Source organism: Triturus cristatus, chromosome 7 (assembly GCF_964204655.1).
Source record: "Triturus cristatus chromosome 7, aTriCri1.1, whole genome shotgun sequence".
NCBI lineage: Eukaryota > Metazoa > Chordata > Amphibia > Caudata > Salamandridae > Triturus > Triturus cristatus.
The window spans coordinates 297248356-297272804 of record NC_140590.1 but is presented as its reverse complement, the minus strand read 5'-3'; positions in this window follow the sequence as shown (position 1 = coordinate 297272804).

Here is a 24449-nt window from a genome sequence, read left to right as displayed (position 1 = left end):
GTTGGGGTCTACGATAGGGGACATAACTGATCACAAAATTCATATTTCCTCAGGTCGCTTGATGGTGCCTGTTTGCACAGGGTGGTCACTCCTTGGCCACAAGGGAGATTCTTCAGTCTTCTTCCGTAGTCGAATGTCGAAGGTCCCGAGTTTCTGTTCAAGTTTCAGTTATAAGGATAATCCAAAGTCCTAGGGACTCAGCTCCCACTATTATTCTAATCTGGGGGGCTGGGTTACCTGCTAGGTCCCTCCTATGGGTGGGACCAGGGAGGGGGGTGGTTACACCCCCTTCCCTTTGTCAAGTTTCGCGCCAGGACTGGGGCTGGAGTGCCCCAGCACCGGTTTGAACCGGACTATGCATGGGACACCTTGTGTGCCCCAGGCAGTGTCTCGTTTCATTCATCCCTCCCTGCCCCAATACACTAAGGCCTGTCTAGGGTGGTGCTAGCACCTCCCAAGGCAGGAAACCTATTGTCCAAGCCTCCCTCACTGGAAGGACTCCCAGCAGCAGGAGGTCAGACTTGTGTCTGTGGCAGCAGCATCCATTTTGTGATGCTGGGGCTCTGGTTAACTTTAACCGGGTAGTAGGTCTTCAACATGTCTTCTCCCTCGCCAGAAAAGGTGTGGGGGTAGTATTCCAAAGTGTTAGACACCTTACACGACATGTTTTGATAAAGCCAAACCATAGTTACCATAACCGCGAGGATTATAAGGCACTTTAAGAGTATATGGTAGGTGATATCATAGAACAGCTATAAGGACATGGTTCCGAAAGCTGCAGACAGGCTCAGCTCATGCTAGAGCACCATCTCACATGTTACCAAGCACTCTGCCTTCAGGATTGTTAAGGCCTGCCATAGGAGTGACTGATAGGTTACCCATGTGTCTATATAAAAGGTAGGTATAGGAATACTACACCTAAGCAAGGGGTGATTACACGACCTTGCCCCAGCTGAGTGATCAGCCAGTTGTGTCATAATGGAAGGCCAGCCAGGGGTGGCATAATACATGCTGCAGCCCCTGGTAGGCCTAGGGTACAACCATGCCCTGGGTACCTAAGGTACACTGTACTGGGCCCTAGAGGGTGATCCTTACCAATGGGGTTATGTACCAAAAGTACATAGTGTGAATTTAGAGAGAGAACAGCTGGGCTGTGGGTCTGATTAGCAGGCCCACAGCCACATCTAAGTCGCAAACCAGTGAAGCAAAAGCAAAAAGTGGGGGTGAACATAGAAAGCAGACCCTACTCTCCTACACAACCCCCCCCCCCAAACTTAGGGACATTAAACTAACCTTGACCAGTTGAGTCTTCATGTTCTAAGTGGAAATATCTGGAGAGTCCATCTGCATTGGCATGGTCAGTCCCAGGTCTATGTTCCACTGAGAAGTCCATCCCCTGTAGGGAAATGGACCACCTAAGAAGTTTGGGATTTTCACCCTTCATCTGATTTAGCCACAAGAGGGGCTTATGGTCTGTCTGAATCTTGAAGTGAGTGCCAAACAGGTATGGCCTCAGCTTCTTCAGGGCCCAAACCACAGCAAAGGCCTCCCTCTCAATAGCTGACCAACGTTTCTCTCTAGGGGTTAGCCTTCTACTAATAAAAGCAATTGGCTGGTCTTGACCATCTATATTCAGTTGTGAAAGAACAGCTCCCACACCCAACTGTAGTCTGGACTTTTCAGAATAGGTGCACTGCACATGGCCTGCTTCAGATCATCAAATGCTTTTTGACAGCTCACTGTCCACTGAACTTTCTTTGGCATCTTCTTAGAGGTCAAGTCATTAAGTGGTGTCACAATGGACCCATAGTGCTTAACAAACTTTCTGTAGTACCCAGTCAGGCCCAAGAAAGCTCTGACCTGAGTCTGGGTAATTGGAGGAGTCCAGTTCTTTATTGTATGGATCTTGCTCTCCAGTGGTTGAACCTGACCCCCACCTACTAGGCGGCTCAGGTACACAACCTTGCTCTGCCCTATCTGGCACTTAGTGGCCTTGATAGTGAGGCTTGCCTTTTGCAGGGCCTCTAAAACATTCCTCAGGTAGACCAAGTGATCCTGCACAGTAGTCATCCAGACCTGTAAGGACTTGATTCACCAACCTTTGGAAAGTGGCAGGTGCATTCTTCAAGCCAAAGGGCATTACCACAAATTGATAATGTCCTCCTGGGGTTGAGAAAGCAGTTTTGGCCTTTGCATTCTCAGCTAGTCTGATTTGCCAGTAGCCTGCTGTCAGGTCAAATGTACTCAAAAACTTGGCAGCTGCCAATCTGTCAATGAGCTCATCTGCCCTAGGTATTGGGTGGGCATCTGTCCTAGTGACAGCATTGAGACCTCTGTAATCCACGCAAAACTTCATATCTCTCTTACCATCTTGGGTGTGAGGTTTTGGCACAAGAACTACAGGACTAGCCCAAGGGCTCTCTGAAGGTTCAATGACTCCCAGCTCCAACATCTTTTGTACCTCAATCTTTATGCAGTCCCTGACATGGTCAGGTTGCCTGTAGATTTTACTCTTCACAGGCAGACTGTCACCAGTGTCCACCTCTTGGGTGCACCAGTTTGTCTGACTTGGGGTCAGAGAGAACATATGTCTGTAGGCCTGTAGAACTTGTCTGAAGTCCTGTTGCTGATGGTCAGTGAGGCTGTCAGAAAAGACCACACCATCAACTGAACCATCATCAGGGTTCTGAGTCAGCAGGTCTGGGAGAGGGTCACTCTCTCCCCTCCTGCCCCTCATCTGTAGCCATGAGTAAGCCCATGTCTGCCCTGTCAACATATGCCTTTAACCTGTTGACATGAAGCACCCTGTGGGGGCTTCTGGGAGTCCCAAGGTCCACCAAGTAGGTGACTTCTCCCTTTTGTTCAACAATAGTGTGGGGTCCAGACCATTTGTCCTGGAGTGCTGCTGGGGCCACTGGCTCCAACACCCACACTTTCTGTCCTGGCTGGTACACAGTCAGCACAGCCTTTTGGTCATGCCAAGCTTTTTGGAGTTCTTGGCTTGCCTCAAGGTTTTTAGAAGCCTTCTTCATATACTCTGCCATCCTGGAGCGGAGGCCAAGTACATAATCCACTATGTCCAGTTTGGGTTGTCTGAGAGGTCTCTCCCATCCTTCCCTTACTAGACACAGGGGTCCCCTTACAGGATGCCCAAACAAAAGCTCAAAAGGGCTGTAGCCAACCCCCTTTTGTGGGACCTCTGTAAGCAAACAGAAGGCAGGGTAAAAGGATGTCCCATCTTGGCCTAAGCTTGTCTGGTAAACCTTTTATCATCCCTTTTAGGGTCTTGTTGAATCTTTCCACAGGCCCATTGCATTGTGGGTGATAGGGTGTAGTGAATTTGTAGTTTACACCACACTCCTTCCACATTGCAGTCAAATATCCTGACATGAAGTTGGCACCTCTGTCAGAGACAACCTCCTTTGGAAAACCCACTCTGGAGAATACTCCAAGTAGGGCCCTTGCCACAACAGGAGCTGTTGTGGTCCTTAGGGGTATAGCTTCTGGATACCTGGTGGCATGGTCCACTATCACCAGTATGAATCTGTGCCCAGATGCTTTTTGGGGGTCCATTGGTCCTACAATGTCTATCCCCACTCTCTCAAAGGGAACCCCGACCACAGGTAGTGGTATGAGGGGGGCCTTTGTGGTGCCACCTGATTTGCCACTGGCTTGGCAGGTGACACAGGAGCGACAAAACTCCTTGGTATCTTCTGACATGTGAGGCCAGTGAAAGTGAGGGACAAGTCTGTCCCAGGTCTTATTCTGGCCTAAGTGTCCTGCAAGGGGAATATCATGGGCCAAGTTAAGAAGGAAGCCTCTGAAACTCAATGGTATGACCAACCTCCTGGACGCACCAGGCTTGGGGTCTCTAGCCTCTGAGTACAGCAGCCCTTCATCCCAATACACTCTATGGGTACCTTGAGCATTCCCTGCAGCCTCAGCAGCAGCCTGCTGTCTGAGGGGTTCAAGAGAAGGACAGTCTAATTGGGCCTGCCTCAGATCTGCCCTTGAAGGTCTCCCTGTCCCAAGAAACTCAACCTGGTCAGGTTCCAGTTCTTCTAGGACAGTTCCTTCAGGGCTCTCAGAATTATCCTCCTGTGAGGGCTGACTCTCTACCTGAGACAGGGGGAAGGCACAGCCTTAACCCTACTGCTCTTTCTCTTGGGTTGTGTCTGGTCCATTGTCCCAGGATCCAGCACTTATTCAGTGTTGCACTTTTTGGCCTGTGACCTAGTCACAGCAAGGACATGTGCATCTATTCCCAGCATTTCTGCATGGGTCCTATACTCCACTTCAGCCCACACTGAAGTTTCAAGGTCATTTCCCAACAGACACTCTACAGGAAGATCTGAACTTACCACAACTTTCTTGAGACCAGTCACCCCTTACCAGGAGAAGTTAACAATTGCCACACTATGGGAGGTAGTGGCATTGCTAGCGTTGGTCACTAGGTAATTCTCACCTAGCATGATCTGTCCAGGGTCCACAAAGGCAGGTGTCACCATTGTGACACTAGCACCTATGTCCCTGTAGGCCTGAGCCATTCTTTGGTTGATGAAAGGAGTCTGTCTGTACTTGCCCAGGTTACTGGGACCCACAGTAGAGGACAAAGCTATGTCCCCATCACAGATCAGAACAGCCTGAGTGGGTATTCTGACTAGGCCAGAATCCACTTCAGTTCCCAGGGTTAACCCTATTACACCCTTTTGCTGGGAACCACCACTTACAGCTGGACTAGGGGGCACAGTTGCCTTAGGGGCAATGGTGGTTGGGGGCTTGTCCTTTTTGGTGCACTCACTATAAACCAATGGGAATTGGACTTACAATAGTTACACCAAGGTTTCCTTTGGCCATCTTTCTTTTTATCCTTTTTGGGATCACCCTCCCCCTGAGCCTTTTGGGGGCCTGGTGAAGACTTCTGGTCTTTTGATTTCTGCTCATTACCCTTCTGGTCTGCCTTTTTCTAATCACTGCCCTGGTTCTGGTTTTTCTGCTTAACTCTAGTCCTGACCCACCTATCTGCCTTCTTTCCCAATTCCTGGGGAGAAGTTAGGTCAGAGTCAATCAAGTGTTGATGCAGCAGCTGGTTTTCACAGTTGTTAAGGATTTGTTCTCTCATGATCAAATTATACAATCCTGTATAGTCCTTAACCTTACTACCCAATAACCAGCCTTCCAAAGCCTTAGTGGCACAATCTACAAAGTCAGTCCAGTCCTGAGTCTGTGTCTTCTGGGTTTCCCTGAACAACAACCTGTATTGTTCAGTGGTTAGGCCAAACCCATCAATCAGAGCACTCTTCAGGACAGTGTAATTGTCAGCATCCTCATCACTAACTGTGAGGAGCTTGTCTCTACCTTTCTTAGAGAAGGAGAGCCACACGATAGCTGCCCACTGACTTTGGGGTACTTGCTGTACTTTGCAAGCCCTCTCCAAAGCAGTTATCCATTTGTGGATGTCATCCCCACACTTGTAGGGAGGGACAATCTTGCTCAGGTTTCTATTATCATAGGCCCTGTCTCTATCCATAGGGATATTGCTGCCACCAGTGGGTCCTAACCCACTTAACTTTTGCTCTCTGACCAGAGCAAGTCTCTCTTTGGCAAGGGCAAGTTCTTCCCTTTCAATCCTCAGATTGACTTCCCTCATTCTGGCCTGCAGTGGTGTCCTTGCTGCCAAAAAAGAGAAGAGGAACCCTTCACCAAATATTTGCTGCATTTTTATTTCAAGAAACTTGCGCTTTCCAAAAAACGATCTCCAAGGGCCTGGAAGTGAGCTTACCCCCTGAACTGAGCCCCAGGACCATTGGGCTCATCCTGACCTTCACCCGCCTGCCGCTGGACTGTGGTGTTCCTTCCCTTGCCGGAGCTGTGATCCTCGTGCTTGACAGCCCCTCCTCGAGCCGTGACCGGGCTGCTCGGCCGCCCCCGCCTTGAGCCGAGCCTCGCTCAATCCGTGCCGCTCCCTCTACGCTGTGCTGGGCTGCCCCCGTCACCTCTCCCGCTGGAGGCCCGCTGCGCACCGTCACCCCTCCCGCCGGAATCGGTATTGTGAGCAACACGAAGCCTCGGACGGCCCGGACGTAGACTACGTACCCGGCTGCCCCGCTCTGCTCACCTGCCCCACCTGAGCACCCCACTCCCCCTGTGAGTCTGAAGGATCAGATTCCCCCCCTCGTAAAGTGTGGGAGCCCCGGACGCCGCCTCGCTCTCCTACAAGAGCTGCTGGACGCCCCGCAACCACCTTTGCTGCAAGAAACAAAGTACTGTAACTCCCGAACTCGACCGCGAGTTCGCATCAGATCCAGGGTCCGCAACGTTTGTTTTCCCTGCTCTCCGGCGCGCTCTCCTCGGTCGCCTCATCTGCGCGAAGCACACTAAAGATCTACAGCTCTCCTTGTTGCTACGTATAAAATAACTTGCCATGAGAATAGAAATTGTGGCCCCACCTGTTCAACGTAGGGGCCCTGTACGAAGTCTGCATAACCGTATATAAAAACCTTATTTTTCTCTACAACCTGCCTAGTGTCCGTTTGTGGTGGATGTAATGAATACACTGTGTCTATGATTGCCAATGCTTAACCGCGTACGCCCTGAGGTTTAGCCTTGATTGCTCGTGCCACGCACCTAGAGGGTGAGCAAGGGTCATCCTAAGGAGCCATCCTTCGCCCTGACTAGAAGTAAAGGGTCCCTGCTTGTCGCCGGTACTTGCCTGCGCCAACCAGAGCCCCCTCATTTCTAACATTGGAGGCAGCGGTGAGGATTTTCGGATTTGCATTTGTAATTTGTATACAGTGGATCATTGATCGCCACATAGTGTGTGCAGACCAGTAACGCCGCCACAACACTATTGATTTTTTTTTGTTTTGCCAAGAATCTCCATTGTTTAAACCATGCCTGGTTCACTCCCTGCAGGAAGGGCAGCCTCTATCGTCTCTGGCATGGACGACATAGATTGGGGAGAAGGCGCACTTGAGAGCCATACTAATGAAGAGTTGAAAGGTTTTTGCTCCAAGTTCAGAATTTACCAAACTGGATTGAAAAACAAGGCCCAACTCGTAAAGGCGCTGAGGGCCTGGTATGAGTCAAGGGCACCAGAGAATATGGTGGAAGTGGTCCCACCAGAAAGCATCCATGAGTTTGGTAGAGGCCTGTCGCCAGAAGAGTTGGCAGATAGGGCAGCAACCAGGGCACATGAAGTGGAGATGGCAAAGCTTAATGGGCAGATGGACATGGACAAGCAAAGGTTGGCCATGGAAGAGAAGAAACTCCAATTAGAACATGAAATGAAGCTGAGGGAGCTGGAGCTGAAAGCAAAAAGTTTAGAGCTTAATCCATCTTGTGGCAGCACACCTCCAGTACCGGCGGAATCAAGAGTATATATTCCTAAAGATATAGTTAAGGAGTTTTTTAAGAATGATGACATAGGACAGTGGTTCAGAGCCTACGAGGTAGCCATGTCTTCCCACCGGGTCCCTGAGAGAGATTGGGGAGCGGGGTTGTGGGGGCGGTTCCTGAGTGAGGGGCGGGACACACTGTTAGATCTGCCTTCAGATGTTCATAATTCTTACCCCCATATGAAAGAAGCATTGATGACTAGGTATGGGTTAACTCCTGAGTTATATAGGCAAAGGTTCAGGGCTTGCACAAAGATCCCTAACAGTACGTATGTTGAATATGTGACTTTTTTTTGCAGAGCCTTGGATGGTTGGGTAAAAGGTAGCAAGGTAAATGATTATCAAGGGCTTCTTGATTTAATGGCATGGGAGCACTTGTCCAGTAATTGTTTTCCTGAGCTACACCAGCACCTGATTGATAGTAGGCTGACTAACCCTTGGAAGCTTGCTGAGGAGGCGGACCGCTGGGTCAGTACCAGGGTCCACAAGGGTCACGTGGGAGATTCCGCCAAAGGTGGGCAGGGTCTCCAGCAGAAGAGTGGGCGGGATAGGGGTAACCAGAGGGAGTTCCCAAAAAGGCCCCAAAGTAATCCCCGAGGGAACCAAGGGAAAGGTTCTCAGCCTCCCCCACCCCCGAGACCGACCGGGGCCCCGACAGGTCTTCCTGTTCAGAAGGGGCCCCTGAGATGTTACAGGTGTAATAACGTGGGGCATTTTGCCTCTGATGTAAAGTGTCCTTTGTATGGTAAACCAGCACCCACTGGTGCTCCGTCCCGGCAGGTGACTAGTGTAGCCTTGGGGGCGGAGGTGGGTGTCCTAGGTGGGTGGGGTCCCACAGAGATGTCCCTTGTCTCATTAGGAGACTGTGAAGTGGTCCACCAAACCCAGCTGCCTGAGAACACTAAGAAGGACAGGCAGTGGGTGACCATAAATGGCCATAGAGTGGAAGCTCTGAGAGATACAGGAGCCAGTGTGACAGCTGTCAAGTGTTGTGAGAAGTTGGCCTGATATATGATGTCACTAGTTCTAGTGTACACCTTGTATCAGTCCAAACAACCCTTATGGTGATTGGTTGTAAAGTCAACCTTATAGACCAGCTATCCTACTGGTAGCATGGACAAGAGCAGGCTTAGGCTAAACTCTGTATGGCATGTGAAGCCAGCTGTTATACCATTTGCAACCCCTTGAATACCAAATGAAAGGACACCACAACAGATATATTATAAAACTAGAATGTATTTATTCTAGTCAAAAATACCCTCAGCACTCTTTATGAGATTCGAGGTAAGTACAACACAGTCTTATTTAAGCATACATAAGTCACACAGGTAAGTAATACAGTTAGGCCCTTGGGGCCACGCAAACCATATACTAAGTAAGTGGCATAAGAACCACTGTCACGAACACAGGTTAGGCCTAGTCCTAGGGAATCGCTGGGGCTACACTATCCTATCAGTTGCTAGGCAGTGGGAGGCCCACGGGATTCAGGTGCAGAGTGGAAACACTCACGCCTAATGCGTTAAAGTCGATAGAAATAGTAATATTTAGAAATTAAGAGTTTTAGGACACTTCAGAAGGAACTAGGAGTTAGAGACTTGGAAACTAGACACTAGGATAGTCAATACCCTTGTGAGCACCGGAGTACTCAAGTTACATAGCCCACGGGCTGCGGGTGCATAGGTGTGAACTTGCGTCGGGTTTCTTCGTTGACTCCTATGGATGCCTGAAGAAAAGATGCTGACAGGCAGTCAGTGAAGAGTGTCTGGTGGATTCCAAGGATGGAATCAAGAAGGAGGATACCTGCAAGCAGAGGGGACAGAGTCTAGGTCACCAGCCAGGAGCCGGGAAGGAACCAGGAAGGAACCAGGCGATGTCGTGAAGATGCAGGTGAAGAGGTGAAGCTTGTCGCAGCAGCCACGGGTACCAGGAGGCGTCGAGGACAACCAGAACCAGGAGGCGAGCTGTGCCACGAGGGCTCTTGCTGTTGGCGGCGTCGATGTCGAGTTTGGACACAACAAGCCTTGGCACGCGCAACCCACGCAGAATGAAGGATTCGCTTCTGTTGCAGACCAGGAAGGCCTGAGGTGCTTCTCTTTCACAGGGAAGCAAGTGCCAGTCTGGAGGAGCCAAACTAGCGGTGAAAAGTCAAGGGTTCGTCGTCGCAGAGGTCACTAGCCAACGGGCAAGCAACCGGACAGATGCGTCGAGCAGGAAAATGCAGAAGGGCCCCACGCAGAACTCGTGGAGTGTGGAGGGCTGATCTTCGGTGCAGATGGTGCTCGGGATTGGGGCTTCTCAATCCCCAGAGCACAACTTTGAGGATGCCTCAGAAGCTGCGCTGGAAGCAAGTAGCCAATTTTCCCAGGTAGCCGGTCTCTCGTCGCCTCCACGGATCTCAGGTTGCTGTGGATGTGGATCAGGGTCGGAGAAGTCTGGAAGTCAAGGCGCTAGTCGGGCTCTGCAGTCGGGTCCTCGTAGAACTTTGGGCAAAGCAACGGCAGGTCGCTTGATGGTGCCTGTTTGCACAGGGTGGTCACTCCTTGGCCACAAGGGAGATTCTTCAGTCCTCTTCCGTAGTCGAATGTCGAAGGTCCCGAGTTTCTGTTCAAGTTTCAGTTATAAGGATAATCCAAAGTCCTAGGGACTCAGCTCCCACTCTTATACTAATCTGGGGGGCTGGGTTACCTGCTAGGTCCCTCCTATGGGTGGGACCAGGGAGGGGGGTGGTTACACCCCCTTCCCTTTGTCAAGTTTCGCGCCAGGACTGGGGCTGGAGTGCCCCAGCACCGGTTTGAACCGGACTATGCATGGGACACCTTGTGTGCCCCAGGCAGTGCCTCGTTTCATTCATCCCTCCCTGCCCCAATACACTAAGGCCTGTCTAGGGTGGTGCTAGCACCTCCCAAGGCAGGAAACCTATTGTCCAAGCCTCCCTCGCTGGAAGGACTCCCAGCAGCAGGAGGTCAGACTTGTGTCTGTGGCAGCAGCATCCATTTTGTGATGCTGGGGCTCTGGTTAACTTTAACCGGGTAGTAGGTCTTCAACATGTCTTCTCCCTCTAGAAGGGAGGAATACTATCCTCATCGCCAGAAAAGGTGTGGGGGTAGTATTCCAAAGTGTTAGACACCTTACACGACATGTTTTGATAAAGCCAAACCATAGTTACCATAACCGCGAGGATTATAAGGCACTTTAAGAGTATATGGTAGGCGATATCATAGAACAGCTATAAGGACATGGTTCCGAAAGCTGCAGACAGGCTCAGCTCATGCTAGAGCACCATCTCACATGTTACCAAGCACTCTGCCTTCAGGATTGTTAAGGCCTGCCATAGGAGTGACTGATAGGTTACCCATGTGTCTATATAAAAGGTAGGTATCGGAATACTACACCTAAGCAAGGGGTGATTACACGACCTTGCCCCAGCTGAGTGATCAGCCAGTTGTGTCATAATGGAAGGCCAGCCAGGGGTGGCATAATACATGCTGCAGCCCCTGGTAGGCCTAGGGTACAACCATGCCCTGGGTACCTAAGGTACACTGTACTGGGCCCTAGAGGGTGATACTTACCAACGGGGTTATGTACCTAAAGCACCTAGTGTGAATTTAGAGAGAGAACAGCTGGGCTGTGGGTCTGATTAGCAGGCCCACAGCCACATCTAAGTCGCAAACCAGTGAAGCAATAGCAAAAAGTGGGGGTGAACATAGAAAGCAGACCCTACTCTCCTACACAACCCTCCCCCCCCCAAACTTAGGGACATTGAACTAACCTTGACCAGTTGAGTCTTCATGTTCTAAGTGGAAATATCTGGAGAGTCCATATGCATTGGCATGGTCAGTCCCAGGTCTATGTTCCACTCAGAAGTCCATCCCCTGTAGGGAAATGGCCCACCTAAGAAGTTTGGGATTTTCACCCTTCATCTGATTTAGCCACAAGAGGGTCTTATGGTCTGTCTGAATCTTGAAGTGAGTGCCAAACAGGTATGGCCTCAGCTTCTTCAGGGCCCAAACCACAGCAAAGGCCTCCCTCTCAATAGCTGACCAACGTTTCTCTCTAGGGGTCAGCCTTCTACTAATAAAAGCAATGGGCTGGTCTTGACCATCTATATTCAGTTGTGAAAGAACAGCTCCCACACCCAACTCAGAAGCATCTGTCTGGACAATGAGCTCTTTGGAGTAGTCTGGACTTTTCAGAATAGGTGCAGTGCACATGGCCTGCTTCAGGTCATCAATTGCCTTCTGACAGCTTACTGTCCACTGACCTTTCTTTGGCATCTTCTTAGAGGTCAAGTCATTAAGTGGTGTCACAATGGACCCATAGTTCTTAACAAACTTTCTGTAGTACCCAGTCAGGCCCAAGAAAGCTCTGAGTCTGGGTAATTGGAGGAGTCCAGTTCTTTATGGTCTGGATCTTGCTCTCCAGTTGTTGAACCTGACCCCCACCTACTAGGTGGCTCAGGTACACAACCTTGCTCTGCCCTATCTGGCACTTAGTGGCCTTGATAGTGAGGCCTGCCTTTTGCAGGGCCTCTAAAACATTCCTCAGGTGGACCAGGTGATCCTCCCAGGTGGAGCTAAAGACAGCAATATCATCAAGATAAGCTGCACAGTAGTCATCCAGACCTGTAAGGACTTGATTCACCAACCTTTGGAAAGTGGCAGATGCATTCTTCAAGCCAAAGGGCATTACCACAAATTGATAATGTCCTCCTGGGGTTGAGAAAGCAGTTTTGGCCTTTGCATTCTCAGCTAGTCTGATTTGCCAGTAGCCTGCTGTCAGGTCAAATGAACTCAAAAACTTGGCAGCTGCCAATCTGTCAATGAGCTCATCTGCCCTAGGTATTGGGTGGGCATCTGTCCTAGTGACAGCATTGAGACGTCTGTAATCCACGCAAAACCTCATATCTCTCTTACCATCTTGGGTGTGAGGTTTTGGCACAAGAACTACAGGACTAGCCCAAGGGCTCTCTGAAGGTTCAATGACTCCCAGCTCCAACATCTTTTGTACCTCAATCTTTATGCAGTCCCTGACATGGTCAGGTTGCCTGTAGATTTTACTCTTCACAGGCAGACTGTCACCAGTGTCCACCTCTTGGGTGCACCAGTTTGTCTGACTTGGGGTCAGAGAGAACATATGTCTGTAGTCCTGTAGAACTTGTCTGCAGTCCTGTTGCTGATGGTCAGTGAGGCTGTCAGAAAAGACCTCACCATCAACTGAACCATCATCAGGGTTCTGAGTCAGCAGGTCTGGGAGAGGGTCACTCTCTTCCTCCTGCCCCTCATCTGTAGCCATGAGTAAGCCCATGTCTGCCCTGTCAACATATGCCTTTAACCTGTTGATATGAAGCACCCTGTGGGGGCTTCTGGGAGTCCCAAGGTCCACCAAGTAGATGACTTCTCCCTTTTGTTCAACAATAGTGTGGGGTCCAGACCATTTGTCCTGGAGTGCTGCTGGGGCCACTGGCTCCAACACCCACACTTTCTGTCCTGGCTGGTACACAGTCAGCACAGCCTTTTGGTCATGCCAAGCTTTTTGGAGTTCTTGGCTTGCCTCAAGGTTTTTAGAAGCCTTCTTCATATACTCTGCCATCCTGGAGCGGAGGCCAAGTACATAATCCACTATGTCCAGTTTGGTTTGTCTGAGAGGTCTCTCCCATCCTTCCCTTACTAGACACAGGGGTCCCCTTACAGGATGCCCAAACAAAAGCTCCAAAGGGCTGTAGCCAACCCCCTTTTGTGGGACCTCTGTAAGCAAACAGAAGGCAGGGTAAAAGGATGTCCCATCTTGGCCTAAGCTTGTCTGGTAAACCTTTTATCATCCCTTTTAGGGTCTTGTTGAATCTTTCCACAAGCCCATTGCATTGTGGGTGATAGGGTGTAGTTAATTTGTAGTTTACACCACACTCCTTCCACATTGCAGTCAAATATCCTGACATGAAGTTGGCACCTCTGTCAGAGACAACCTCCTTTGGAAAACCCACTCTGGAGAATACTCCAAGTAGGGCCCTTGCCACAACAGGAGCTGTTGTGGTACTTAGGGATATAGCTTCTGGATACCTGGTGGCATGGTCCACTATCACCAGTATGAATCTGTGCCCAGATGCTGTTTGGGGGTCCATTGGTCCTACAATGTCTATCTCCACTCTCTCAAAGGGAACCCCCACCACGGGTAGTGGTATGAGGGGGGCCTTCGTGGTGCCACCTGATTTGCCACTGGCTTGGCAGGTGACACAGGAGCGACAAAACTCCTTGGTTTCTTCTGACATGTGAGGCCAGTGAAAGTGAGGGACAAGTCTGTCCCAGGTCTTATTCTGGCCTAAGTGTCCTGCAAGGGGAATATCATGGGCCAAGTTAAGAAGGAAGCCTCTGAAACTCAATGGTATGACCAACCTCCTGGACGCACCAGGCTTGGGGTCTCTAGCCTCTGAGTACAGCAGCCCTTCATCCCAATACACTCTATGGGTACCTTGAGCATTCCCTGCAGCCTCAGCAGCAGCCTGCTGTCTGAGGGGTTCAAGAGAAGGACAGTCTAATTGGGCCTGCCTCAGATCTGCCCTTGAAGGTCCCCCTGTCCCAAGAAACTCAACCTGGTCAGGTTCCAGTTCTTCTAGGACAGTTCCTTCAGGGCTCTCAGAATTATCCTCCTGTGAGGGCTGACTCTCTACCTGAGGCAGGGGGGAAGGCACAGCCTTAACCCTACTGCTCTTTCTCTTGGGTTGTGTCTGGTCCATTGTCCCAGGATCCAGCACTTATTCAGTGTTGCACTTTTTGGCCTGTGACCTAGTCACAGCAAGGACATGTGCATCTATTCCCAGCATTTCTGCATGGGTCCTATACTCCACTTCAGCCCACACTGAAGTTTCAAGGTCATTTCCCAACAGACACTCTACAGGAAGATCTGAACTCACCACAACTTTCTTGAGGCCAGTCACCCCTTACCAGGAGAAGTTAACAATTGCCACACTATGGGAGGTAGTGGCATTGCTAGCGTTGGTCACTAGGTAATTCTCACCTAGCATGATCAGTCCAGGGTCCACAAAGGCAGGTGTCACCATTGTGACACTAGCACCTATGTCCCTGTAGGCCTGAGCCATTCTTTGGTTGATCAAAGGAGTCTGTCTGTACGTGCCCAGGTTACTGGGACCCACAGTAGAGGACAAAGCTATGTCCCCATCACAGATCAGAACAGCCTGAGTGGGTATTCTGACTAGGCCAGAATCCACTTCAGTTCCCAGGGTTAACCAACCCTATTACACCCTTTTGCTGGAAACCACCACTTACAGCTGGACTAGGGGGCACAGTTGCCTTAGGGGCAATGGTGGTTGGGGGCTTGTCCTTTTTGGTGCACTCACTAAACCAATGGGAATTGGACTTACAATAGTTACACCAAGGTTTCTTTTGGCCATCTTTCTTTTTATCCTTTTTGGAATCACCCTCCCCCTGAGCCTTTTGGGGGCCTGGTGAAGACTTCTGGTCTTTTGATTTCTGCTCATTACCCTTCTTGTCTGCCTTTTTCTAATCACCGCCCTGGTTCTGGTTTTTCTGCTTAACTCTAGTCCTGACCCACCTATCTGCCTTCTTTCCCAATTCCTGGGGAGAAGTTAGGTCAGAGTCAATCAAGTGTTGATGCAGCAGCTGGTTTTGACAGTTGTTAAGGATTTGTTCTCTCATGATCAAATTATACAATCCCGTATAGTCCTTAACCTTACTACCCAATAACCAGCCTTCCAAAGCCTTAGTGGCACAATCTACAAAGTCAGTCCAGTCCTGAGTCTGTGTCTTCTGGGTATCCCTGAACAACAACCTGTATTGTTCAGTGGTTAGGCCAAGCCCATCAATCAGAGCACTCTTCAGGACAGTGTAATTGTCAGCATCCTCATCACTAACTGTGAGGAGCTTGTCTCTACCTTTCTTAGAGAAGGAGAGCCACAAGATAGCTGCCCACTGACTTTGGGGTACTTGCTGTACTTTGCAAGCCCTCTCCAAAGCAGTTATACATTTGTGGATGTCATCCCCACACTTGTAGGGAGGGACAATCTTGCTCAGGTTTCTATTATCATAGGCCCTGTCTCTATCCTTAGGGATATTGCTGCCACCAGTGGGTCCTAACCCACTTAACTTTTGCTCTCTGGCCAGAGCAAGTCTCTCTTTGGCAAGGGCAAGTTCTTCCCTTTCAATCCTCAGATTGACTTCCCTCATTCTGGCCTGATGCTCTTTTCCCTGTGGAGAAGTCATTCCCCTGTGAGAAGAGGCATTGGAGCTATTAGAGACATGGGAGTGGACAGGTTCCCTTGAAGGGGATCTTCCTCTCCTGCTTCTCTGGTTAAGTCCACTTGAGGGTCTGAATGGGGGGACCCCATTCAGACTGCCATGTAGGCTTAAGTTAGCCGGGCTAAGTCTCCTAACTTGGGCCTGGCTGTCTACCTCATCTTCTGAAGTCCCTGCTGACTCTTCTTGATCAGTATTGTGAGGGGAGTCTTCTGTGGAGGGTAGACCCTCATTGGTACCCAAGGCACCATCCTGGGAGGCTCTCTGAGCATCATACTCTTCTAAGATCTCCACTAAATAAATGAGGGTAGGGTTTGAACCCTGTTTTAACTTTCTGGAGGTACACAAATGTCTCATCTCCTGAAAAGTTAGGATATCATATCTAGAGGGTATCTTTCTAGGATATCCCCCTCCTGAGAGAGAATCAACTTGATCTCCTCCTCTCAGAGACATGATCTAGTGAGGGTGTGGTGTGTGCACCTACCTACGCTAGTTGTATCTACTAAAACCTCTCTAGTAGTTGTAGTCAGGGTGTGCTAGGCCCTTCAACCTACAACAACTAAGTTCAGTAGAACTTAAGTATTTATAAGCTATGTTATATGTACCTTACAAATATCCTTGTGATCTTTCAATTTGATATCTCAAGATTGCAATGGTATTACAACAGCAAGCTCAGATCCCAACCGCTGCTCACCAATGTGAGAAGTTGGCCTGATATATGATGTCACTAGTTCTAGTGTACACCTTGTATCAGTCCAAACAACCCTTATGGTGATTGGTTGTAAAGTCAACCTTATAGACCAGCTATCCTAGTGGTAGCATGGACAAGAGCAGTCTTAGGCTAAACTCTGTATGGCATGTGAAGCCAGCTGTTATACCATTTGCATCCCCTTGAATACCAAATGAAAGGACACCACAACAGATATATTATAAAAATAGAATGTATTTATTCTAGTCAAAAATACCCTCAGCACTCTTTATGAGATTCGAGGTAAGTACAACACAGTCTTATTTAAGCATACATAAGTCACACAGGTAAGTAATACAGTTAGGCCCTAGGGGCCACGCAAACCATATACTAAGTAATTGGTATAAGAACCACTGTCACAAACACAGGTTAGGCCTAGTCCTAGGGAATCGCTGGGGCTACACTATCCTATCAGTTGCTAGGCAGTGGGAGTCCCACGGGATTCAGGTGCAGAGTGCAAACGCTCACGCGTAATGCTTTAAAGTCGATAGAAATAGTAATATTTAGCAATTAAGAGTTTTAGGACACTTCGGAAGGAACTAGGAGTTAGAGACTTGGAAACTAGACACTAGGATAGTCAATACCCTTGTGAGCACCGGAGAACTCAAGTTACCTAGCCCACGGGCTGCGGGTGCATAGGTGTGAACTTGCGTCGGGTTTCGTCGTTGACTCCTATGGATGCCTGAAGAAAAGATGCTGACAGGCAGTCAGTGAAGAGTGTCTGGTGGATTCCAAGGATGAAATCAAGAAGGAGGATACCTGCAAGCAGAGGGGACAGAGTCTAGGTCACCAGCCAGGAGCCGGGAAGGAACCAGGAAGGAACCAGGCGATGTCGTGAAGATGCAGGTGAAGAGGTGAAGCTTGTCGCAGCAGCCACGGGTACCAGGAGGAGTCGAGGATGACCAGAACCAGGAGGCGAGCTCTCCCACGAGGGCTCTTGCTGTCGGTAGCGTCGATGTCGAGTTTGGACACAACAAGCCTTGGCAAGCGCAACCCACGCAGAATGAAGGATTCGCTTCTGTTGCAGACCAGGAAGGCCTGAGGTGCTTCTCTTTCACAGGGAAGCAAGGGCCAGTCTGGAGGAGCCAAACCAGCGGTGAAAAGTCAAGGGTTCGTCGTCGCAGATTTCACTAGCCAACGGGCAAGCAACCGGACAGACGCGTCGAGCAGGAAAATGCAGAAGGGCCCCACGCAGAACTCGTGGAGTGTGAGGGGCTGATCTTCGGTGCAGATGGTGCTTGGGGTTGGGGCTTCTCAATCCCCAGAGCACAACTTTGAGGATGCCTCAGAAGCTGTGCTGGAAGCAAGTATCCAATTTTCCCAGGTAGCCGGTCCCACGTCTCTCGTCGCCTCCACGGATCTCAGCTTTGCTGTGGATGTGGATCAGGGTCGGAGAAGTCTGGAAGTCAAGGCGCTGGTCGGGCTCTGCAGTCGGTTCCTCGTAGAACTTTGGGCAAAGCAACGGCAGGTCGCTTGATGGTGCCTGTTTGCACAGGGTGGTCACTCCTTGGCCACAAGGGAGATTCTTCAGTCTTCTTCCGTAGTCGAATGTCGAAGGTCCCGAGTTTCTGTTCAAGTTTCAGTTATCAGGATAATCCAAAGTCCTAGGGACTCAGCTCCCACTCTTATACTAATCTGGGGGGCTGGGTTACCTGCTAGGTCCCTCCTATGGGTGGGACCAGGGAGGGGGGTGGTTACACCCCCTTCCCTTTGTCCAGTTTCGCGCCAGGACTGGGGCTGGAGTGCCCCAGCACCGGTTTGAACCGGACTATGCATGGGACACCCTGTGTGCCCCAGGCAGTGTCTCGTTTCATTCATCCCTCCCAGCCCCAATACACTAAGGCCTGTCTAGGGTGGTGCTAGCACCTCCCAAGGCAGGAAACCTATTGTCCAAGCCTCCCTCGCTGGAAGGACTCCCAGCAGCAGGAGGTCAGACTTGTGTCTGTGGCAGCAGCATCCATTTTGTGATGCTGGGGCTCTGGTTAACTTTAACCGGGTAGTAGGTCTTCAACATGTCTTCTCCCTCTAGAAGGGAGGAATACTATCCTCTTCGCCAGAAAAGGTGTGGGGGTAGTATTCCAAAGTGTTAGACACCTTACACAACATGTTTTGATGAAGCCAAACCATACTTACCATAACCGCGAGGATTATAAGGCACTTTAAGAGTATATGGTAGGCGATATCATAGAACAGCTATAAGGACATGGTTCTGAAAGCTGCAGACAGGCTCAGCTCATGCTAGAGCACCATCTCACATGTTACCAATCACTCTGCCTTCAGGATTGTTAAGGCCTGCCATAGGAGTGACTGATAGGTTACCCATGTGTCTATATATAAGGTAGGTATAGGAATACTACACCTAAGTAAGGGGTGATTACACAACCTTGCCCCAGCTGAGTGATCCGCCAGTTGAGTCATAATGGAAGGCCAGCTAGGGGTGGCATAATACATGCTGCAGCCCCTGGTAGGCCTAGGGTACACCCATGCTCTGGGTACCTAAGGTACGCTGTACAGGGCCCTAGAGGGTGATCCTTACCAATGGGGTTATGTACCTAAAGTACCTAGTGTGAATGTAGAGAGAGAACAGCTGGGCTGTGGGTCTGATTAGCAGGCCCACAGCCACATCCAAGCCGCAAACCAGTGAAGCAAAAGCAAAAAGTGGGGGTGAACATAGAAAGCAGACCCTACTCTCCTACAAGTGTTACCTGGTGTCTCAAGAGCAGGTTGTCCCAGGAGCATTCTATCCGGTTGTTGCCGCTGACAACACAGAGAGTCACTGCAAGGTGGCTCAGGTTCCCTTTGAGTGGGGGGGGGGTCTCTGGTACTCTTCAGGTAGCTGTGAGGCCCACCATGCCTGTAGACTGTCTGTTAGGGAACGACTTGGAGAGCTCACCATGGGCTAAGGTGGAGCGGAGTGCTCACCTGGAGATGTTGGGTATGCCGGATTGGGCGTGTGTCACCACACGGTCCATGGCAACAAGTAGAGGTACTCAAGAGGTCCTGGAGCCTGAGATGGAGGCCCAGGAACCGGCCTTAGAGAGAAGGAGCAGGGGGCGCGGGAAACCGGCCCCTGAAGTTCCCACGGTCCAGGAGGAAGCAGACCTTGAGAGGGATGCCCTGGAGCCTACAGGGGAACAGATAGCTGAACTGGGGGACCTGCCTGAGCTGACCCATTGGCAGCAGGAAGGAGGCCCCTCCAGGGAGGACATTTGTAAGGCGCAGAAAGAATGCCCTTCTCTTGTGGGTATGCGGCAGCAGGCTGTAGACCAGGCCGCAGGTGATCAGTCTGGGTCACATTTCATTTACTGGGAGAACGACCTCCTATATACAGAGCCTAAGGTTGCTGAGCCTGGGTCAGCCCGTGCGCTGGTGGTACCCCAGGACTTCAGGGCCTTCCTACTGGGGCTGGCTCACGATGTGCCATTGGCAGGGCATTTGGGGAAAGACAAGACCTTTGAAAGGCTTGTCACCCACTTTTATTGGCCTCAAATGCGCAGGAGTTCAGACACTCACCGCAGGACATGCCAGACTTGCCAGGCAAGTGGTAAGAGTGGAAGGAAGCAGAAGGCTCCACTCCAGCCATTCCCTGTGGTCGGTACCCCATTCCAGCGAGTGGGGATTGACATTGTAGGGCCACTGGACCCCAGGACAGCCATGGGCAAAATGGTTCATCCTGCTCCTGGTGGACCATGCCACCCGGTACCCGGAAGCCATCCCTCTGAGGACAGTGACGGCCCCCGTGGTGGGACGTGCACTGATGGGAATTTTCTCCAGAGTGGGATTCCCTCTAGAGGTGGTGTCTGACCGGAGTACCAATTTCATGTCCAAATACATTAGATCCCTTTGGCAAGAGTGTGGTGTAACCTACAAGTTCACCAAACCTTACCACCTCCAAGGAAACGGGTTGGTTGAGAGGTTCAACCGTACCCTCAAAGGCATGATAATGGGCCTAGAAGGACCCATGAGACGTAAGTGGGACGTCCTCTTACCATGCCTTCTCTTTGCTTACAATGAGGTGCCCCAGAAATCTCTAGGGTTCAGCCCCTTTGAGCTCCTGTACGGCCACCCAGTGAGAGGACCTCTAAGTCTGGTCAAGGAAGGCTGAGAGCAATCTCCCAGGAAACCTCCCCAGAATGTATAGTTACATGCTGGCCTTCAGGAATCAGACTAGGCGATTCAGGCAACTTGCTGAGGCAAATCTGGAAGCCAGCCAGGAGGAGATGAAGCGGTGGTACAACCAGAATGCCACTCTGGTAGAGCTTCAGCCTGGACAAAAGGTATGGGTCTTGGCCCCAGTGGAACCCTGTGCGCTCCAGGATAAGTGGACCGGTTCCTTTGAGGTGGTGGAGCGCAAGAGTCCTGTTACCTATTTAGTGGACTTGCGGTCTCCAAGGAACCCCTTAAGGGTCCTCCATGTCAACCGCCTCAAGCCCCACTTGGAGAGGTCCCAAGTGGGCATGCTCTTGGCGAAAGATGCTGGGATGGAAGAGGAGACCGAGCCTCTTCCTGACCTCCTGTCAGCCCAAGAGCAAGATGGGTCAGTGGATGGTGTCATCCTCTCTTCCGCCCTGACCCCTGAGCAACAGAATGATTGTCGCCAATTGCTGGGGCAATTTTCTGATCTGTTTTCCCTGGTTCCCGGTGTCACTGATTGGTGCGTCCATGATGTGGACACTGGGGATAGCACCCCCGTGAGGCACAAGGCCTACAGGGTGACTGACAGGGTGAGGACATGCATCAAGGAGGAGGTCTCCAAGATGTTTTCACTCGCGGTAATTGAGTCCTCCAGCAGTCCTTGGGCCAGCCCAGTGGTCTTGGACCCAAAGGCTGCAGCACCGGGAGCCACACCCGAACTCCGGTTCAGTGTGGACTACAGAGGACTCAATTCGGTCACCAGGACTGACGCACACCCCATCCCCAGAGCTGAGGAGCTCATAGATCGGCTAGGGGCTGCCAACTACCTCAGCACGTTTGATTTAACGTCTGGGTACTGGCAGATCGCCTTGACCGATGGGGCCAAAGAGAGGTCAGCAATTTCCACCCCAGATGGGCACTACCAGCTCCGGGTTATGCCCTTTGCGATGAAGAATGCCCCTGCCACCTTCCAGAGGTTGGTTAACCAGGTGTTGGCTGGACTGGATTCGTTCAGTGCTGCCTACCTGGATGACATCGCAGTGTTCAGCTCCACTTGGGAAGAACATCTGCGCCACCTCTGGGAAGTGTTGATGGCGCTGCGGAGGGCAGGCCTCACGATCAAGGCGAGTAAGTTCCAGATCGGGCAGGGTTCCGTGGTGTACTTGGGGCACCAGGTCGGGAGCGGCCAGGTGGCGCCCCTTCAACCCAAGATAGAAACCATCCTGAATTGGGAGTCGCCCAAAACCCAGACAGAGGTGAGAGCCTTCCTAGGTCTCACCGGGTACTACAGGAGGTTTGTCAAGGGGTATGGCAACATTGTTGCCCCCTTGACAGCGCTGACTTCTAGGAAGCAGCCCAGGAAAGTGATTTGGACTGACACCTGTCAGAAAGCTTTTGAGGCCCTGAAAGCTGCTATGTGCACGGCGCCCGTGCTCTTGGCTCCCAACTTCTCCAAAGAGTTTATCGTTCAGACAGATGCTTCAGAGCATGGTGTGTTGGCTGTTCTTTCACAGATTAATGAAGAGGGCCTAGATCAACCTGTAGCCTTCCTTAGCAGGAGGTTACTTCCACGGGAACAGAGATGGAGTACTATTGAGCGTGAGGCATTTGCTGTGGTCTGGGCGCTGAAGAAGCTAAGACCCTACCTGTTTGGGTCTCACTTCCTGATTCAGACAGACCACAGGCCCCTCAGATGGTTGATGCATATGAGGGGTGAGAATCCAAAGCTTTTGAGGTGGTCCATTTCCCTACAGGGTATGGATTTCACAGGTGGAACACCGCCCTGGTACAGATCACGCCAGTGCTGACGGTCTGTCCAGATTTTTCCGCCTTAGTGACGAGGAACTCCCTGGGGTAGGGTAGTTCTCCCCACTTTTCAGCTGGAGGGGACACGTGTTAGACCTGGCACCTTGGCGTGAGTCTCCCTTCCACTTTTTTGTCGCTGTGCCTCATGTATTTTTATGGTGTTGGCCGCTCAGCGCACTGTGCCACTGCCAACCAGTGCCACAGTGCAAGTGCTCCCTATGTAAAATGTATATGTTGGTTGGATTCCATGATTGGCTTATTTGGTTTACTGTCAGACCCCAGTAAAGTGCACCAGGAGTGTCAGGGCGTGTAAATACAAATACCGCTGGTGGGCTTGCAGCACTGGTTGTGCCACCCACAGAAGCGGCCTGGTAAAATGTGTCTAGGTCTGCCATAGCAGAACCTGCGTGCAGTCTGGTACTGTACTGTAAGTGTGTGCACTTGCCAGTCCCTAAAGAAGGTTTTGCCAGTCCCTAAACCTTCCCTTAACTTCATGTTAGTCACCCCTATGTTAGGCCCAAGGGCAGGGTGCGTTGTAAGCATAAGGTAGGACAAGCCCTGATGTGTGTGGCATGTCCTAATAGTGAATTACAGCCATTTTTCGTTTTTCACTATTGTAAGGCTACCCTGTTCTCATAGGCCAGAATGGGCTGTTAAGGTTGTTACATCCTATGATCCTAACATGCCCAGGGAACATGGTAGAAGATCGAGTTTAGTATGCTTGAACTCAGAATAATAAGGTACATCTTTTCGTAAGGTATATTTTAATATTCTGCGTTTGCAAATGCCACTTTTAGAAAGATGGCCTTTGCTTGCCTAACCATTTCAGCTCGCCTCTGCGTGATGTGTATCTGCTGTCTGGCTTGTGTGAGTGACAGGGCTGGGGAAACCCAGATGGGCAGGGCTAGGTAGCCTGGTGGTGAATAGAAAGATTGACAGGTAGATGGGTGGGAGGAGTACACCTGGACTCTGAATAGGGCTGTGCTCTGCCTCCACAATGCCGGCTCCGCCCCCTGTGGAGCGTCTGATGACTCTGCCCTGCACTCTGAAAGAAGAAGCCTGCATCGCGTCAACAAAGTGCTCCAGAACTGGACTGAACTAGGCAAGGGCCCCCCTGGCATGGGAGAACAAAAGAAATGTAGTATAAATGTAGGAGCCCTGCTCCTAAGAAATCAGATCCGCTTTGAACCACGAAGAATCTCTGCCTGAGGAGGAGGCGCCAGGAAAGCTGTAAGGAGGAAGACTGTCCCTATCCTGGGGGACTGGCTTGCAGTGGTGTCCTTGCTGCCAAAGGAGAGAAGAGGAACCCTTCACCAAAGATTTGCTGCATTTTTATTTCAAGAAACTTGTGCTTTCCAAAAACGATCTCCAAGGGCCTGGAAGTGAGCTTGCCCCCTGAACTGCGCCCCAGGACCTTTGGGCTCATCCTGACCTTCACCCGCCTGCCGCTGGACTGTGGTGTTCCTTCAGTCGCCGGAGCTGTGACCCTCGTGCTTGTCAGCCCCTCCTCGAGCCGTGACCGGGCTGCTCGGCCGCCCCTGTCTTGAGCCGAACCTCGCTCAATCCGAGCCGCTCCCTCTACGCTGTGCTGTGCTGGCCCCGTCACCTCACCCGCTGGAGGCCCGCTGCGCACCGTCACCCCTCCTGCCAGAATCGGTATTGTGAGCAACCCGAAGCCTCGGACGGCCCGGACGTAGACTACGTACCCGGCTGCCCCGCTCTGCTCACCTGCCCCACCTGAGCACCCCACTCCCCCTGTGAGTCTGAAGGATCAGATCCCCCCTCGTAAAGTGTGGGAGCCCCGGACGCCACCTCGCTCTCCTACAAGAGCCGCTGGACGCCCCGCAACCACCTTTGCTGCAAGAAACAAGGTACTGTAACTCCCGAACTCGACCGCGAGTTCGCATCGGATCCAGGGTCCGCAACGTTTGTTTTCCCTGCTCTCCGGCGCGCTCTCCCCGGTCGCCTCATCAGCGCGAAGCGCGCTAAAGATCTACAGCACTCCCTGTTGCTACGTATAAAAGAACTTGCCATAAGAATAGAAATTGTGGCCCCACCTGTTCAACGTAGGGGCCCTGTACGAAGTCTGCATAACCG